This window comes from Lolium perenne, chromosome 6 (assembly GCF_019359855.2).
Source record: "Lolium perenne isolate Kyuss_39 chromosome 6, Kyuss_2.0, whole genome shotgun sequence".
Classification (NCBI taxonomy): Eukaryota; Viridiplantae; Streptophyta; class Magnoliopsida; order Poales; family Poaceae; genus Lolium; species Lolium perenne.
Window position 1 is genome coordinate 168,219,401 of NC_067249.2, and position 7,240 is coordinate 168,226,640.

Consider the following 7,240-nt stretch of genomic DNA (forward strand, 5'->3'; position numbering starts at 1 on the left):
CATTTCAGATGCTTTGTAATAGTATGATCAAGGTTATGTAAGTAGCATGTCACTACAGAAATTATTCTTTTTATCGTTTACCTGCTCGGGACGAGCAGGAACTAAGCTTGGGGATGCTGATACGTCCCCGACGTATCCATAATTTCTGTCGTTCCATGCTTGTTTTATGACAATACTTACATGTTTTGCTTACACTTTATGATGTTTTTATGTGTTTTCCGGAACTAACCTATTAACAAGATGCCACAGTGCCAGTTCCTGTTTTCTGCTGTTTTTGGTTCCAGAAAGGCTGTTCGGGCAATATTCTCGGAATTGGACGAAATCAACGCCAAACCTCCTATTTTTCCCGGAAGGCTCCAGAACACCGAAGAAGAGTCGGAGAGGGGCCAGGGGGCCACCACACCACATGGCGGCGCGGGCCAGGCCTTGGCCGCGCCGGCCTAGGGTGTGGCGCCCCCAGGTGCCCCCCTGCGCCGCCTCTTCGCCTATAAAAGCCCTTTCGACCTAAAAACACCGTACCAATTGACGAAACTCCAGAAAGACTCCAGGGGCGCCGCCGCCATCGCGAAACTCCAATTCGGGGGACAGAACTCTGTCCCGGCACCCTGCCGGGACGGGGAAGTGCCCCCGGAAGCCATCTCCATCAACGCCACCACCTCCGCCATGCTCCGTGAGTAGTTCCCCCATAGACTACGGGTTCTAGCAGTAGCTATGTCGGTATACTCTCCCCCATGTACTTCAATACAATGGTCTCATGAGCTGCCTTACATGATTGAGATTCATCTGATGTAATCGGTGTTGTGTTTGTTGGGATCCGATGGATGATACATTATGATTAGTCTATCTATAAAGTTTGTGAAGTTATTGTTGCTGCAATCTTGTTATGCTTAATGCTTGTCACTAGGGCCCGAGTGCCATGATCTTAGATTTAAGCTCTATACTTATTGTTTAGATTGTATCTACAAGTTGTATGCACATGTCGCTGTCCGGAACCAATGGCCCCGAAGTGACAAGAATCGGGACAACTGGAGGGGATGGTAGTGATGTGAGGATCACATGTTTTCACGGTGTGTTAATGCTTTGCTCCGGTGCTCTATTAAAAGGAGTACCTTAATATCCAGTAGTTTCCCTTGAGGCCCGGCTGCCACCGGCTGGTAGGACAAAAGATGTTGTGCAAGTTTCTCATTGCGAGCACGTACGACTATATACGGAAAACATGCCTACATAATTAATAAGCCTGATGTTCTATCTTAATGCTTTGATTCCTATCAATTGCCCAACTGTAATTTGTTCACCCAACACTTGTCACTTATTGGAGAGTTACCACTAGTGTAGATCGCTGGGAACCCCGGTCCATCTCTCATTATAATATACTCGTTCTATATGTCATTGGAAGTAGTATCAACTATCTTCTGGTGCCATTGCTCTCATATTGCTATTACTGCTCTTTGTGTTCTTGTTACTACTGCTCTCATATTACTGCTACTTTCACATCACCCCTGTTGCTAGTGTTTTTCCAGGTGCAGCTGAATTGACAACTCAGTTGTTAAGGCTTATAAGTATTCTTTACCTCCCCTTGTGTCGAATCAATAAATTTGGGTTATACTACCCTCGAAGACTGCTGCGATCCCCTATACTTGTGGGTCATCAACCGCTTCTGCCCCGGCTTCCAAAAGCAACTCCATTCCCTTGCGTATTGCTTCATACTCAGCGACATTGTTGGTGCAAGGGGTAGATAACCTGATGGAGAAGGAATACGTTGCCCCCCGAGGCGACACGAGCAGAATGCCGATGCCACAACCATCGTCACAAGCCGATCCATCGAAGAACATAGCCCATGCACGTACAGATAGTGCTGCTATATTATTATTGATTCGTTCAGCAATGAGATCGGCCAACGCTTGTCCCTTGACTGCTTTCGCGGGCTGATACCGGAGATCCAACTCCGATAATGCAAACATCCATTTACCAAGTCGGCCTTTTAAAACAGGGGCCGACAACATATGTTTGACGACGTCTGATTTGCATATGATGATAATTTCTGCCGTCAGAAAGATGTGACGAAGCTTGGTGCAGGTGAAAAACAAGCAGAGGCACAACTTCTCGATCTCAGGATACCTCGTCTCTGCATCCAGCATCCTTCTGCTGAGGTAGAAAGCCACCTTTTCCAGACCATCATAAAGTTGCACCACCACTGACGCGATGGAAGTGTCAGCTACCGATAAGTAAATGTAGAATGGCCTGTCTTGCTGAGGCGGCACCAGCATAGGCGGTGTCGATAAATACTCCTTAATTTCGTCAAACGCTTGCTGCTGCTCTGCCCCCCAGTGAAACTCGTCATCAGATTTAATTTTCACCAATCCCATAAACGGCTCAATTCGTCCTCACAGATTGGAGATGAATCTTCGGACGAAGTTGATTTTGCCGATGAGGCATTGGAGTTCCTTCTTCGTAGTAGGTGGTTGCATGGTGGGCACTGCTGTAACATCCCAAGTGAGCTACCATCTTTACTTTCCATGTTTATGCATCATCTTTGCATCATGCATGTCATATCATGTCACCTTTGGTTTTTAATAAAATTGCATTTGGTTTTGTTGCTCTTTATGTTATGTGTTTGTTCTCCCTCTTTCTCTCTCTTGTTTCATCGCACCACTTGTGATGTTACAAGAAAAGCCTACATATCCTTTTTCTACCACTTGACCGTTTTCAAAAAGGTCATGCCAAAACTTTCTAGTAATATTGGTTAATATTTAACCCCTCTCCTATATCTTCTATTTTATAATTAGTCAACACAACTTTTGTTTTGGTTACATATAAAACATTATTGCACACAAATTATTTTACCAATCTCTCTCTACTCCTTTTCACATTCAGTTGTGTTTAAAATGGTTCTAACAAAAATCTGAGAAGTTTTTGGAAGTAAAGAGGGAAAAAAAAAACAAAACTAACCTATCCACTCTATCCTACCCAGCCGAACCAGCCCATCCACCTTGCCCTGTTTCTCTTCTTCGGGAGAAAAGGAGCAGCAGCGCCCACCTGCTCGCATGCCCCAGCGCCTCCACCTGCCCCGCTCCCTTTTTCTCCTCTCTCCAAACCGAGCCAACCAAAACCCTAACCTTCTCCCTCTCTGGCCGCCGCCACTCCTCTTCTTCCCGAGAGAGAACCAAAGAAAAATTCAGAGATATTCAGTACCTTTGTTAACTCTGCCGGAGTTCGCCGTCGCTGTAGAGGCCGCCACGCCGAGCTAGCGGCGGGGATGGAGCTTCCATGGCGCCCGCCAACTCCATGCTGAAGGCCAGGAGCGGAGGCTGCCCTGGAACGACGACACGGACCTCGCATCGTCTCCTGCTTCTTCTACACCGACGGTCGCCCGTGTCTCTGCTTCCACTTCTGCGTCCGCGCCGCCGTCTTCTTCCCGGTACGCGCCGTCGTCCGTGGCCTCGTCTCGGATCTTCTCCAAGCCGGTTCCCTTCGCCGACAACCTCCCGGTGAGCAGCTGCGTCGAATTTTTCCGTCATCTGCTGTTCAAGTTCGTTACAACAACATCTCCATGAAGTTGCTGGAGTTTGCAGTCACTGACATGTCGCCGGCGAGTTCTCTCCGTTGTCCTCTGCACTTGCGAGTAGCTAGGCCGTGTTGCCCGGATGTGCCGCACCTTTCTGTACCACGGCGTGCACTCTATCGTCAGGGACGCACTGCCAGCAAGTGCAGCCGTCGACCACATCTCCGTCATGCGTTGTCTGAAGTCTTGTATTTCTTCAGTTGACGCTGTCGTATCTTTCAGTTACAAGTTCAGTTCAAGCGGGATCTTTTTCTTCAGTAAACGTGTTCCCGATTTGGCCTCTGTAGCTAGTTTCTCTGCAGCGCACACAGGCGGCACAAATCACCCACGTACAAGGACTTTCATCAGTTGTCTACTTGCTTAAGCTTGCTAGCTAGCTCATGGGCTGATCGATGCAGCTGCCTGCTAGCTTGCTTGTTTAGCTCGTTAGGCACAACATCAATCTTTCTAGCTGCCTGCTTGCTAGTTGGCTAGTTAGTTGATCTCTGTTTTATACTCAAAACGTCTAACTTTCCATCATAATCAAAACCTCAAACTGCAGCGTAGTGGTCTGATGTTGTACTCCCAGGAACATCAGTTTACCTGTTTTTCATCTGTCTCTGTTCCGTTAAATTCAGTTAATGCAGGATTAGAACGTTAGATGGTTCAAGTTCCTGACATATCAATGATCGCTCTAGTTCCTCTGGTTCTGTTGCTTGCACACGTCCGTCGCGTCCCTGGTTCCAATCCCATCGGCACGAATTAAGCCACCCTTTTTTTTTTTTTTTTTTTTTTTTCTCCTTTTGTTCTCAGCACATTTATGTTTGGTTTTAATAATCAACTTTTGAAACTTCAATTCATACAAACTTTATATCCTGGAATATCAGAAAAATCTAATCTATCTGTTTATAAAATTTGTATCAACTTTTGAACAACTAAATTTTGACAAGTTCAAATCTGGATGTAAATACTTAAATCTTGCATAAATCATAACTTGAGCTCTACAATTCCAAATTCAATAAACTTTATATCCTTTGTATCAGAAAAACATGAGTAATTCAAATATCATCATTTCATGCATCATTGGCATCATCCCTGTTTCGGCCTTTAAAATTTACAATTAGAACTAAATGTTATGTGAGGGTTACTTCCTTATTTTCTTGTTGTTTGCAAGTGCCCCACTTAAATTGCTATGCATGAAACCTATTGCACATCATGCATCATATTGTGCATTGCATCACTTGTATTGATTGTGCTATTTACTTTCCTTGTATGTGCTATTTGGTTCTTCTCGAGTAGACATCGGCACCAAGCAGTTCGAGGAGTTCCTCTACATCACCCCTGATGATCGCGTTCGTGTTTCCTCTTCCGATTTGACAGGCGAGCCCACCCCTTCACCTATTTTACATTTTCATGCTCTTTTGATCTATTGCTATCCCTATGTTGCGATTCTGTTGTGTCACGTGTCCTATTCCACCTGTTGCCCTATATTACCGAATTACACCTCCTCGCCCTACCCATTGTTTGTTGTTTGCCAGCTTTGCGAGTCGTAGGCGAGTTTAGGGTTCTGTTGATATCTCGAAATGTTCGGGATATCTTGTTGGGTAGTTGTTTACTTGCTATATCTGTTGTTGGAGATATTCATGGCTCACCCTAATGTTAATATTAAAATGGATAAGAAGAGGCATCGGTGGGTCAGCTGTATATTTTGGTTTTACCATGGCTCACTTGTGTCCAATTTTATAATTAGGACGAGTTCTTGTTCTTTGATCCAAGACTGAGCGCACTAACCACACGTGGGAGGTTTCACTGGGGCCCCCCTCGACCTATTACCGGAACTGCTTCCACTGTCCAAGTGCCACAATTAGATTTGTAACGTTTTGTTTCCCCCGAGCGTGCAAGCTTGTTTCTTTGTGGTCAGATGTTATGGTGTTACTTTTGGGGAAGCCGTTTGTGCCTTGTAACCCTGTTATCTCTTGCACGCTCGTAGGCGCGGCACGTATTGCTGAGGATGGATTCATCCTGCGGGCACTGTTTACATCCGAAAGCCGTTCTCGCAACAGCTAGGTCCGCGTCGGAGTTCCGATCGGGCTCTGAAACGGATTTAACCTAGATAGGTGGCTTCTTGGACTTGGTCTGTGGCGAAGGTAGGGGTTGTGATGCGAGGTTTCGCTGGCAAGTTTTCTCAAAACCCTTGCTTGTGGAGTCGGACATGCGTGTATGGGTACAGTAGTGCATCCCTGCAGGGTGAGATCTTATCGATAAGCCGTGTCCGCGGTTATGGACGACTTGAAGATGTTTAACTCGATCATAGAACAACTTACACCTTATTGCCTGTTGTTAATAACTTGCTAATAAAACTCTTTCAAAAAAAGTGTGAGTGCCTTTGCAATACCTCTTGGCGAAGGGGAATCGCATTGGCTGGGTTATGTTTGCAGAGTATATAACTGCTAGTTTATGCGCTCTCTCATCTTCTCTGATAGACGAATGTTGTAGCGTGTCTCTATTGGTTAGTTGCTTTGCTGCCGCTAAACTCCACATATAGCCGGGTGAAGTTTACACCGCCCACCAGCGAGCATAGCTGGTCTTGTCTCGCAAGTACGTGCCATTGGTACTTACCCTCGTTTTTCTCCCTCTTTTTTTTTCGGAACCCGCTTTTCGACAAACAGGTACGACAGATGATGAGCAGTACGCAGGTGGCTACATTGTCGAGTTCACGGACGACGACTTCGTTGCGTAGCAGGATCGTTCCTAAGGCAGCAGCCTGTGGCATGTTGGTTATGGGAACACCGCTTGATTATCTTCAGGACTCTTAGTCCAATTTGGATCTTGTCTGTACCCAGACTATTTGGCTATCTTATGTATGATGTACTGATGGGATATGTTTCCCTATTGAGTGTCATTTGGATCTTGCTCATTAGAGCGTTGCTATATATATGAACCTTATTTCCATCTTTTGTGTCATACATAGTCATGTTGTGATATTCAAGCTGTATTCTACCCTCGTATCCTATGCACAGTGTGTGTATGTATGAAGTGCACAGGAAGGTGAAGCACTCAGGCTTGGAAAGCCTATCGTGAACCTTTGAGGTGGGTGTTGTGTGCATGGGCGTGTCGAGCTGTTGCTTGGCCTACCCATATGCTTGGGAATGCGAGGCGACCTCACGGTCCTTTGTAGTGACCTCATGCACATAAACCCCTCTAACCTGCGCGCTCTAGGTTTTCCTACTCCTGGGGCTTACAACTGCCTCCTGGCTTTTCAGGCCGATCTCGATTCCACGTTCATGAACTAAGAAGCCCAAGAACTGACCGGCCATCACCCCAAAAGCACACTTCTTTGGATTCATTCTTAGCCCGAATTTTCTGGTTCGGTTCAGAATGCGTCGCAAATCCTCCAGGTGTCCTTCTACGGAGACAGACTTGACCACCACGTCATCGATGTAAATTTCCACCAATTTGCCGATCAGATCATGAAAGATGTAATTCATGGCTCTTTGGTATGATGCACCGGCATTCTTCAGTCCAAAAGTCATGACTACATATTCAAACAAGCCCACTGAACCTGGTACTCTGAATGCAGTCTTGTGTATATCTTCTGGAGCCATGAAAATCTGATTGTAGCCGGCGTTGCCATCCATGAAACTTAAGACCTTATGACCAGTAATTTGCATTGACCAATGTTTCTGCTACCGGCATGGG

General features: G+C 45.9%; 1 long non-coding RNA gene across 1 annotated transcript; it reads left to right on the forward strand.

Annotated features, from left to right (window-relative positions):
- Positions 1-2,969: 2,969 nt before the first annotated feature.
- On the forward strand, positions 2,970-6,493 carry LOC127306980 (uncharacterized). The gene is made up of 3 exons (XR_011747431.1): positions 2,970-3,488; positions 4,841-4,921; positions 6,211-6,493. It is a non-coding gene; the product is annotated as an uncharacterized lncRNA (long non-coding RNA).
- The last annotated feature ends 747 nt before the right edge of the window (positions 6,494-7,240 follow it).